Source organism: Bemisia tabaci, chromosome 6, assembly GCF_918797505.1.
Source record: "Bemisia tabaci chromosome 6, PGI_BMITA_v3".
NCBI lineage: Eukaryota > Metazoa > Arthropoda > Insecta > Hemiptera > Aleyrodidae > Bemisia > Bemisia tabaci.
The window spans coordinates 46,319,974-46,332,756 of NC_092798.1; the positions used below are offsets into that span (position 1 = coordinate 46,319,974).

Genomic DNA, 12,783 nt, shown 5'->3' on the forward strand with positions numbered 1-12,783 from the left:
ACCAGATATCTATCTCGCCTTCAATTTTGATGATACCTCAAGCACAGCCACAAAGCACGAATAATGGTATCAAAGAGCCGTGTGAGTGAGGTTGAAATCCTAGTCCTGTCGGCATCACTTGATTCTTCACATCTCATTACGCAGTTTCTGTTACGAATAGTCATTAAACAAAATATGACAGAAAATCTGCAGTGTCGCAAAGTGACTTGCGTGGTTTTATATTTTTCCCATGGGATAGTTGCTCAGTTTTCATAGAAAATGATCATCCTTAAGCGCGGCACAAAAACCAGATGTCTCATTTCGCCTTCAATTTTGAAGATATCTCAAGCACATCCACAAAACTTGAATAGTGGTACACTGGACAAAAAGTTGCTGGGATCTAGAGTCCAGACTCTTATTAACATTGACAAGAAAAATGAAAAAATACTATTGATTCAATCCGATTTTTCCTCTTGATTTAGGCGGACTGTCCATTGATTTAAGCACAAAGTTCGATTGAAACAAGAGTATTTTTCCTTGTCAATGATCCTAAGAGTCTGGACTCTAGATCCATGCGACTTTTTTTCCAGTGTATCGGAGAGCCGGGTGATTTAAAAAGCCTAGTCCTGTTGTCATCACTTGATGTTTCACATCTGATTACGCAAGTGTTTGTTACGATTAGTCACGAAGCACATCGCGACAGGAACGTACTGTCCAGGAGCGTCCCGACGCTCGGCGGTTTAATCGTCGAAACTCGAGGAAAACAACTTAGCGCGTCGCGACGCTGGACGTCGAGAAAGTTTTCTTCTTAGTTCCATTCCGATCCCCGCGTTCCCGGTTCCGGTCAAGGACTTCCGAGACGCCATGAATTTCGCGCACCTGCTCCCCAGACGTGTCGCCCACTAGGAGAACGCTTTATTATCCCGAGTTTCCACGAAAAATTAATTACCTCCGGCTTAAATTACATTGCATCCGACCTAAATTACATTGCATCCGGCCTAAATTACATTGCGTCCAGCCTGCGGGCTGATCGTTGAAATTGCGGTAGACAAAGTGATAGACAAAAAAGACAAAATGGATATAAAGGGATCAGGATCTTATAGGTGGAAGCGGATAGTTGAAATGTACAAAGGGGGTAGGTAATAGACTAACGGAAAAAAAATAAAAAAAAATAATCAAATAAAATAAAATAAAAAAAATGAACAAAAACAAAACTTATGGCAACCCACAAGAGACCCTTTAGTTAGTCCATCATTTTCTCTCTTATTCTATAAGAACCACCCATTCCAACCATCAGGAGCGCTCCATACTCCTTATGTCTTCTTCATCTCTCGCTTTGCCTATCAAATTCAACAATCACCTGCAGCGGGCTATAATTATAAGAAAATGATAGACAAAGTGCACTGTGAAAAATAAATCAAGCAGTGCAATTCGGTGCTGAAAAGCTCACAAAACCCCCGATTGATATGAATGCGAAGTGAAAAAAGCACCATAAAAGCGTATAATACTCCGCAAATAGAGTAGATTCCGATCTGTATTACACGAAAGAAAAAGTTAGGGATCAGCCCCATAAATTGTTATACTACTCCATTGGCTTAGACCATTTCCAATTAATTTTGGTAGTTCCGCAACTCAAGTTGGGGTATAGTACACGCAACACTTGGGTTAGGAACAAAATTCATTAGGTGTACAACCACAATTAATTGGAAATATCCGTAGAATCCAACAAATAAGAGTAGGGCAACAATTTTGGGAGATGGTCCCCTCAAACTTTTTTCCCCATGCACGGCAAGTCACTCCGTGAGGAGAATTCATTTCACTCCGCATTCATTTCACTCGGAGTTTTGGGCGGTATGTAGACTCCTGCACATAATTTCACTCAGCATTTTCAACAGTGTGATAGAGAAGACAAAAGGAAAATTGAGGGATCCTTGGATCACATTGGTCGAAACGGGTGGTTGTTAAAGACTAAGGGGAAATGAGAAACGATATTTTCCTCAAAATCCAGTCTTCACTGGAGTTACTTGACAGAGACACGTTAAGGAGAGAAAAATTTACCGGAATTCCCTCAAACTTAGCCATCGGTGTAGGTTGCTCTGACTCTAATTTAGTGATCACGAAATCAAAAACACAACAGTCTAGTGCCAATTAGCGAAAACATTTCGCACCAAATGGTGTTAAAGATACACCTTCCGCGGAAAAACTATCTTCTTCAGAATGGAAGTAAATTCTGGCTCGACGTTGGCTCTCGGTATCATAAACAAGTAAAACATCGGCAGCCGACGCTAGGTACGATAATTGCCAATTTTTACGGCTTGAGCCTTAACGACACAAACTCATAGTGACATCGGATCCTCGCGAATCTGTACGCATAATCGCTCTGGAGTGTTCGTCGTCGAATTTTTTGACTAAAACGTCTGGCGAGCTAAGTACACTTATTTGTTCCGTGTGTCTGCAGAAATTGCGGACGGTTGAGGAAACTATCTCCGGTTTCAGGTTTTTCTTTTTATCATCTTCTCCATCTATTTATTTTTTCCTACTTCCTCTACTGTTGTTTTGATCTCCTTTTCCCTGTTTTGTCTCTTGTTGGAGAATGCATATTACTTGCTTAGGAATTGTAATCGATATCGCAGAATTGGACGGGTTATTTGGATGTATTTAAATCAAAAGGAACTATATCCATTTTGACATGAGTCCTAAGATCCATAAGAATTCATGCAGGACAGGGCTCATATGACAATAGATATAGTTCCCTGAGATTTAAATACGTTCATTTAAAGGGGTGTAACCACCAAAAGTCATATTTCATGAAAACATAAAAAAACTTTATTTCTCCGATATTTCTGTTCGAAAACATCAACCAGTGTTCTACATACGATCTGCGATAAGAGCACGTTAGCACAAGAAGGCTCTCTGACCCTTTTTACTTCTAATTTTATCTTTTAAGTACCCAATTTCTCTAAATTGGGCAAGAGATAAATCTATTTGAAATTCTGTTAGATATGCTGCTTCTACATAAGCGCTCAGTGCTGTCATTTTAGCAGAATTATGACGGTTGAATAGAATAATACGTTCGATGAAAATATTAAAAATATAGTTTGTGCCCTCACTCATGTTTTTTATCATAAGGAAACGCCTTGCGCTGGGAGATGTGGCTCAAAATTACGCCTTTCTCCCTCTGAGACAGAAATTCAAATATTAAAAAAGACATTTAAAGAGCAATTTTAGTAAAATTATCAAAATATTCTTTGTCTGTTTTGAAGGTTTATCCAGCGAGAAAAAGGTACCATGCTGCGTGTTTCCCTATTTTTGCTCACGGCTGTCATGATCATTTCTCAGACGTTTGCTCATGACGAGTGCATACCGAAGGGATACAGATGCTATCCGGAAGGGATCCCCTGTTGTCGCAAACTTGCCTGCGAAGTCCATATTTTCTCGTTGTCTGGACGCGGATATTGCGTTGATGATTGATATCGTGGAGCTCACTGGAGGATTTACATGAATAACAACAGAAGTAAATATATTTTCAGAAAATTCAATAAAATCGTACAAAACCTAACCGATTGAAACAACGAATGGACGGATTTGACTGTGATGTTAGACTCCTCTTGCATCCCCAAGTAAAAACTTTTCCTTGATTTTTTCAAAATTTCAGTTTAAATTGCGTATGGAATGCTTAATTAAAGAAAATTGAGGAAATTTAAGGCAACACATAAAAATTTCAGGAATTTACTTATCGACTTTGCACGCCATAATGTTCTTCGGCGTCTACTTGAAAGCGCTATATTATGACGTTGTATCCTCCTTCATTTATTCCATTTAATATTAACACGGAAAATGCGTTACCATAATTATCTGTACTTTCTTTCACTTATCTAAGACTCGAGATAACAACGAACGCAGGATATATCTACGCTATAAAATAGCAACAAATGGTTTGAGGAGAACCTAAAAATGAGAGTCTTTCAAATTGTGAGAGAAGTGTTTTCGACCGCATGGTCCCTTCATACGCACACTGATAAAAATGACCCGTTTAACCAGACTTGACGGGTTAATTCCGTAAGTGAGCAATCCATTTCGTGTCCTTTGTTGCAATATATCCGATTGGCCTTCTTTTTAGCCCAGCACTTCAGTAGACTGTAACATTCGATCGATTTGACCTTATTGAGCAATCTATGCGCTACGCATGAGGGTAATCGCACGTAAACCAAGTACAGTACGCGGAGGGCTTGTAAACCGATTACTGGTCCAAATGGAACACCACTAGTATGTACTACAGGCAACATATAATAATAGCATAAATGGACTGCATTTTGCAAAAAGGAACCAAGAGCATTGCAATGTTGCTGAGATTGTGCAACTACTCTTGTCTTGGAAGAAAAATCTGGTCATCTATATAAACATGTTCTAATTCACACGTTAAAAACTGTAAATTTAATACAAAAATTACCATTTAAATTTCATACTTTTGCATGATTACAGTAATTTTATTGCAAAGGGTGAAGTCGCACAATTTTTGCAACATGGCAATGCTTCTGGTTCCTTTTTGCAAAATGCAATCCAAATACCTTAGTATGGTTATAGACTGAGAATTAGTAGTTCATTAACGACTATTAGTGGTGGACATCTATAGTGGACACATAGTTCCGTTTGATTTAATGTAAAATCCCACTTTTCCATTTCCCCAAAGGGTGTCACTTCCTCTTTCACGTTGTTTCCTATGCAACTTCCTAAAGCACACCCCATCTTTCCCACGCGTGCGTAGTTCCGTTTGGCAGAAATACGTCCAGCGGGCCGATTAGATTATTGACATTTTGTGTTTGTCGGGCGGAGATAGGTTTTAAACGGCGGAGCATGATTGGTCGGCTATGTCTTATCACTATTTTGTCGTGCTTTTGTCGATATATGATAGACGCTATACTGTCGGGAGCTCAAGAGGTGCCTTTAGGTTGTCGTGAATTCCACCTGACAAAGGCACGACAAATCAGCGATAAGACATAGCCGACCAATCATGCTCCGCCGTTTAACTTAAGTCCGCCCGACCAACACAAAATTTCAATAATCGGCCCGCAGTTGTGTTCAGAGTGCCTTGCAAGAAAAGAGAGGGGAATGGGGCAGAAGTCGAAAAACGCCACGTTTACCCTTGAATGGCCCTTATAGAGAAAAAAGGAGGTGTTCACATCACTGGAAAAAAAAAAAAAAAAAAAAAAAATTGGATCTAGAGTCTAGACTCTTGAAAACATAGACAAGAAAAAATACTCTTGATTCAATCAGATTTTTGCTGAAATCAAAAGGAAATCCGCTCAAATTAAGAGGCTTGGTTCTTGATCTAAGCAAAAATCCGATTGAATCAAGAGTATTTTTTCTTGTCGATGTTTTTAAGAGTCTGGACTCTAGGTCCAATGTGGTTTTTTTACAGTGATCTTGAGGATTGGTTACCCCGTGGCGTAGGCCGGTACAAAGTTTCAAGTCCACACTTATATAGATTCGAGTCACTTTTGCAACCTTCGGGTGAAGTCTTGTACCCCTTCCGCGAAAGCGGAACCTCTTAAGCTCAGCCCAATTCGCCGCTTCGCACTTAGGCTCCTTTCCCCGAAATCCCGTCGACAATCACACCTCCTATTTCAAGTCAACGCTCCGGCACAGCAATTCCCGTACGCCCCGTAGAAAACGCAATAAAACCATGAAGCAAGTCTCGCGAACCCATTCAAGGCGACCCCGCGAACTGGTAACAAGGGAAAAACACGGCGAGGTCAACCATAAATTCGGAGCTGAAGAGGTTGCCCCCCTAATTAGCGATTCCGTCGCGGGGTGTGGCCCGGCGTCGGGGGAAGGGGGGTATTTTTACGGGGGCATTTAATTTATTGGTCCGCGGGCCGACGGAGGGGGCGGGGGTCTGGGGGGGAGGGGGAGCGAGGACAAGGAACGGTTCCCTGTCGTTGGCACCGCAAGACAAGGAACATAACGACCGCGAAGCACCGCCGAAAAACAAGTACAAACAATGCGGCTGAGGCTGTGGGGCCGGCTACACGCTTGACAGATTTCACGGGAAATCACGCATTTTCGGCGGGTTCGAGGGGAAAATAAAGGGATTTTCGGGCGATTTGGCGACAGCTCGAGGGGAGTTGAAGAGTTTCCCGCCGCCGTCGGCAGAAGAGAGGAGATCTCTCGCAGTGCATCCGCGTGACGACGTGACGTTGCCGTCCTACGAGACTTTGCGTCACGTCATCCTGTTCATCTTCACTGGAAAAAAAAAGAATCTTAAATTTGCCGCCAAGAAGTATTTCTTCTTAAATCAAGAATTTTTTTGGTCAATATAAGCTACTTTTTGGCTTAACCCAAGCATTGTTTTGCTTGTATCAAGAAGAAGTCAGCTTAAAGCAAGAAAAAAAAAAAATTTCTTGGCGGCAAATTCAAGAATCATCATGCTTGATCCAAGCTACTTTTTTTTCAGTGTTTGGACGTATTTATGCTGAAAGGAACTATGTGCATAGGTTTCGCATGCGACATAGTTCCTTTCAGCATGAATGCGTACATTTGGGCCGCGCTCAGCAGAAAGGAACCGAATCACATCAGCTTTTGCCAAATTGAACTATGCAAGTTAATTTTTTACGAGACATCGTTTGTAAGGATTTCTTTGAAATTTTTTAGGAATTAGCTTTGTGCTATGCAGTAAATTCACTAAAATGTGCAAAAAAATCCGCATAAACGTTTTCGTGTAAAAAATTAAACTGCCCAATTTTTGGCAATGACTGATGTGGCTTGGTTCCTTCTTTAGGGATAATCTTGGAGACTTTTTATCGGTGCTACCGCAGGAATTTTCTTAAAAGTTTACAGAGCGACCACCGAAAAATTTTGAAAACGAGGTTTGTGCCATTGGTTTCCCTACGCAGTTAGGTGCTCTTATGGATAAGTCAGAAACTATATCTCCTCGTTGCAAAATGAAGTCCATTCAACGCAACAATGGTACATTGATGCCCTGATTTTTGCGATTGGTTCCTTTTTTATGAAATTTGCTCGATTGGGCAAATTGAAATTGAAAGGAACTACATATATTGCGCTTGGACCACGTTGAGCAGAAAGGAACCGCGAGCCACACCAGCAATTGCCAAATTCAATTTCGCAATTTAATTTTTTACATGAAAATGGTTGTGCAGCTTTTTCTGCAATGTCAGTGAATTTTCTGCGCATATAATTGCGAATGAAATGTTTCGCAGCTTTGAAACACGGTTACGTTGTTTCAGCTGAAAAAACAACAATTTAAACTATATTTCACAAAAAGTCGTCGAACTGTGCCAATAGAACAGTTTATCGCGCTCTATGAGGAGAGAGTTTGAAGACATTGAAATCTCGTGGTATGACCAACTTCTCTATGGTTTCTTCTTAGCCAAGCAATTCAGAGACTTGGATTCTGGGCCTTTTGTTCGATATAATCCCCGGTGGATTGCGAATCCAACGCGTCTGATTAAAACGTTTCACAAAGTTCTTTTTCATCGCTTCGAAAGAAAATAGGCTCAAGCAGTGTTGCACTAAGGAAAGAGGCTGGTTGAGCCCTCAGATGTTGCCAAATTTACCTTGATGAACTACGGATTTTCTTGGGCAACTTGTAAATATCTTCCTTCCAATTTTTTAGATGTTTTCATTCGCCATTTTATCTTATATGTCTGGAAATTTAAAGAAAAAGTTCATAACTACCCTCTCAAATACATAATTAATCGCAGAAAACTTGATGACACACGAATGTTCATACAGCGTTTTTCCTTAGCACAACAAATAGGACGCGACAAAATTTTGAAACCTCGGCCAGATTTTCTGGGTCTCTGGACTTGTCTCAGGAATCCTCAAGTAATTTTCAAGGGATTCAAATATTAGGCCAATTTTTATAAAATGTGGCAATTGAGATCTCGCTGAGAGTTTTGTTTGTCTAAATATCCTCCCTAACGCTCTGTCGCTCTTCCGCGCCCCACTCCCTCCCCCCTGAGGCGTTTCCTGCCCCTTGTCCCACTCATTTGACTTTTAATTTAAACAAATGCTCGTGGATAATTTCCCAAATGCGACAAAAGGATATTTTGAATTAATTAAAAGATCGTTCTAAAACCGTTGGAGAATACTTGCGAAAAGTACAGAACTTTCGAAGAAAGAGCTGCGCGAGGCGTCACAATGGCTCGGGACAAACACTGCAAAAACATTTGCGATCTTGATAAAGATTTCCACTATAGTAGAGGAAGGATATACAAAGTTATATAGTAAAAATTTTCTGATTGCAAGTTTATGGGGCGTTCAATTATGAGGCTTCGTCATTGCAACAATATATACTTCGACTGCATTTTGCAATTTGGAACTATAAATTCTGGCTCTTCATTAAAAACACTTAAGTGCATAGGGAAACTAATGGTGCATACGTTGCTTTTAAACCGGGCTAGACTTTATAGTTCCAAATTGCAAAATGTAGTCCACTTGTGCCATTAGTTATCATAATGAATTACGCGAAGAAATTGGCAACAAAGGGTCACTGGACGATGTGAAAAATGAAGCATAGTGACGTATACTTTCTCACCAAAACTATGAGCAGAGACAGTTCTCTGTCGAGATCAGAAAATCCAATTTTCTGACCAAAATCGACTTAAATCGCTCCACAGAACATATTGACTCCTAGACTAAGATCTCTTATTTCCGTGGCGAGGCCATTTTTGAATTTCTTGCTTCAAAAACTGCCCAACAAGAAATTTGACAAAGTCGTAACGCTCAAACGGCGCACATTGGATCTAGTCAATCGGAGAATTGGACATGAAATTTTGTACTTAAAATTCAAATTTTGATGTTCATTTCGTCGCATTTTAAATTTGAAGGAGTTTTCCTTAAAGAAAATTTCACAAGAAAACCAATGAGGCCACTTTTAGAACCTAAAAATGTTGTCTAAACGGAGTTATAAGCGTTTAAAGTTTCCAAATTTTATCCGACCTCTTCTATTGAATTCGATCCACTGAGCGGCGTTCCTGCTTAACACGGGAGCATTATACTGCCGTGCTAAGGAGGAACGACGTATGAGCCTTCAGACGTTGCAAAACTTTCTGTGACAAATCACTAATTTTCAGGAAATTTGGTAAATGTTTTTCTTCCAATTTTTCAGATAATTTTGTTCAGAATCTGGCCGAAATTTTTTGAAAATTTCAAGGAGAAATGTTCATAATTTTCCTAAAAAATAAACATATTTCTTCAGAGGAAATTTTGCAACTCTCGAATGTTTATACGGCGTTCTTTCTCAGCACGGCAGTATACACGAAATCATTCCTGTGACAAATCACTAATTTTAAGGAAAGTTGGTGAATGTTTTTCCTCCAATTTCTCAGATAATTTTGTACAAAATATGGCCGAATATTTTTGAAAATTTCAAGGAAAATATTCATAATTCCCCAAAAAATTAACATTTCTTCAGACGAAATTTGGCAACTCTCGAAAGTTCATACGGCGTTCTTCCTCAGCACAGCAGAGTATACACGAAATCATTCGTAAGACAACAATGGCCCTGGCTCTTTTTTAATTCGGCCTCGAAAATGCGCCCTAATGAAAGCGGGAACAATGGAGGCCCGGACCAGATGAGGGGCATAATTCAAGCGCAGGGCCGAAGCGCGGATGGTGCTGACACGACGAAGAATCGCAAAGAATCCCCGGCGAGGGATTTGGGAGAAGCCCCGGGCAAGGTATATCACTTATTAATATTTCAGCCTAGATAAACAATTTGCCCTGGAAACAATAGACGGCCACAGACAGAAATTAGCCCGAGAGGGGGATCGCCAAGTGCTGTAGTGCTGCCATGCTGAGGAAAAACGTCGTATCAACATTCGGTCGTTGCCAAGTTTCTTCCGTTAAAATTATTATTCTTGGAAAGGCGGGGTGGTGTCGATAAGGGCAGTTTTCTGCAGAACGGTCAACCGTGAATTTCCTCAACTCTATTTTTGGCCCATTTAAGGTCTATAAATGGACCGAGTTTAACAGAAAGGAACCAAGCCACATCAGCTATTGCAAATTTAAGGAGGCAATTTAATTTTTTTACAAAAAGGTTTGTGCGGATTCCTTTGAAAATGTCGGAGAATTTGCTTTGTACTATGCAGAAAATTCACTGAAATTTGCATGAAAATACGCACAACTGTCTTCACGGAAAAAATTAAATTGTCTAGTTAAATTTGGCAATAGCTGATGTGGCTTGGTTCCTTTCTGCTTAACGCGGTCCAAATACGAAATGCATCATGATTTTGTCATTTTCTGTCGATTCTAAGGTCTGATACTGGCCTTAACATGTCTCTGAAGGCCGACGTTGTTGGAGAAAAATACGATTTTTTTTTACATTCGACGGTCAACCCGCGAAACCCGCATTTTATGCCAAAATCGGCCTTCCGACTCATGTTCAGGTCAATATCAGATCCAGGAGTAAAACGAAAACGATCAAATCATAATAAATTCCTTAAAATCGACTCTCAATGAGGAAAAAATCGCAGAGTTAAGATAATTCAGCTACGGTTGGCCCAAAAACGACCCTCATTAATACCTCGCATTCACGAATATTTTCACTTGAAATTTTTCGATTAGATTTTGAAATGTTGATTCAAAATTTGGAAAAAAAAATTTTCAAAACTTTTCCAGAAAATTCGTATTTTATCAAAAGAAATATGGCGACGTTTGAAGCCTCATATGACGTTTTTCTATGAGGGCAGAGTGAAGAGGCTCAATGCTGACTCGAGGCACAGACACAGAACGTAAACCCATCCAAAAATTGCAAAAATAACCCAAACAATGCAATTTATTTCAATGGTATAACTGTGCAGTTCCTGTCCAAAAGTTATGTAACTTTTCGGTGTGGCCAGATAAAAAATTGATGAAAAGTCTGAAAGGAACGCCAAACAGCCCACTTCAAAAACCAATTTGTGAGAGGAAATTTTGCAACGCTGAAACGTAGTTACGTTCTCTTGTGTGGTGAGCAGCGATGACTCGATGCGCAAACTGCTCAATGTTTTCTGAATAGCTCCGCCCTCATTTTCCAGTAGGGACGAATCTTTCCCTCCGGTCCGCAGAGGCGGTTCCAGCAATTTGGCATCACCGGATTCCGTCCGTTTAAACTTATAATAAATAATCGATTCTGTCAGAGCACTTGGCTCCTCCAAGATTCGATACATTTCCATAGATTTAAATGGAGAAAAACGATGTTGCCAATTTGCTGGATACGCCAATGCCGGTCCGGTGTCCCTTAAAAATTTCGCTTCTGGGGAGGCCTCTCCGGCTGCTATGCCGTCCAACCCTAAAATAATGCTTCGCGCTATTGAATTACGGTTCCACAAGAACCGCGTGACACGAATCGGACTGCCTTTTTCAATTAGGTACTACAAATTCCAGCTCACTATATGTAGATCAACGTATTTGCAATGATTTCCGTATGCAGATAAGTGCTTTTTTATATGATTTTGAAATTGTAGTTCATGATCGCAAAATGAAGTCCAATTCGGCCGCGCGACCGGATATAATGATTCTCGAAGCGTGAACTTTCCCGGTGGAAAGGTAAGTCTTGTTAAAAATTGCTTTACTTGATTGTTAAGAATTTTTGGCGAGAAAAATAGGCGTTGTTCGAGACGATGCGAGTCCATGAACCAGGGTCATGTAAGATCCACTGAAGTTGTGGTAGTATTTTGTGGTTTTAAGGGCGAGGGAATATAACGCAATTACAATATCGCAAAGTTGACTCGCATTAATCTTCTTTAAACTGAAAAATATAATTCCTGGCCGAAAAGAAATAAGATTCCTGGCCAACTCTTGCTGGTTTTTGGGTGAAATAAAAGAAATCAGTGTCGTTTTCAGTTTGAAAAGTTGTGTGTCTCCCGGTAGAAACATTATTTACACGTAGAAATTTTGGATTATTGGAGTTCAATTCAATCACCTTGTTTTGGGTGGAGAAAGACGTGATGTGAATTTTTTCAATATTTTGCTCGATAGATTAAGTTTTAAAAAATGCAATTTAGAGAAAAAATTATCCTCGAGAAAATGAGAGACTGCGAATTTTTCGTCACCTCCAAGAACTATACACCAATCCGTAGCCAAGGTGCGAAACCACGTATCTGCGTTTGGGACCTTGCAGATTTCGAGTCATACTTTATTTTTTCCGTGGAAAACTAGTTAAATAGTTAATTTCTTGAAAACATCCTAGATTTTTCTTCTATGTTAAAAGAATATCCTGTAAAAATTTCAAGCGATAAAGCTGAGGATCATTCTCAAAAAAATCAAATAGGAGCAAACATTTTGAAACACCGCAAATGAGGTATGTGGTTTCGTACTTTGGCCATCATAATGCTTTCCGCCGTAGGAGAATTAAACTTAAAGAAAGATACTCGCGTAATGAGAGAGCAAAACCGATAAAAACATTACGAGTGCGCCACAAGCAACGCGCGTAATGAATTATATCCCCTGTCACAAGAGGGAGGGGAGGTGTGTAAGGTAATAAGAAGGTGTCGCCGGAAAATGAAATTGATGAGTCTGAAAGGAAACGGGCGAAAAAAGGGCGAAAAATGTGGAGGAGGTGCACAGGTCGCTGAATGCAGCGAAACCAAGCGCCACAGCCGCCGCGCCGACCCATTAATTAATATTTCAGCTTTCGGTCGCACTTTTACTCCAAACGCGCTCACAAAGCTCAAATCGACGCCCTGTTGCCGATCGTCTCACTGCGAGAAAACTTAACGTGTGAGATCTCTGAGAGGCCATTCAAGTAATACGTAACGAAGTTAGGGGGGAGGGGGTATCAAGCCCAGCGTTACGCAACGC

At 40.3% G+C, this 12,783-nt stretch overlaps 1 protein-coding gene and 1 long non-coding RNA gene across 12 annotated transcripts in view; one reads left to right on the plus strand and one right to left on the minus strand.

The window, feature by feature from the left end:
- The window catches only part of LOC140224856 (uncharacterized), a 514,095-nt gene that overhangs the window by 412,921 nt on the left and 88,391 nt on the right, over nucleotides 1–12,783 (minus strand). The gene's annotated exons all lie outside the window — the stretch shown is intronic.
- Nucleotides 2,044–3,555, plus strand: LOC109042789 (uncharacterized). Its single transcript, XR_002010110.2, has 2 exons — nucleotides 2,044–2,475; nucleotides 3,243–3,555. It is a non-coding gene; the product is annotated as an uncharacterized lncRNA (long non-coding RNA).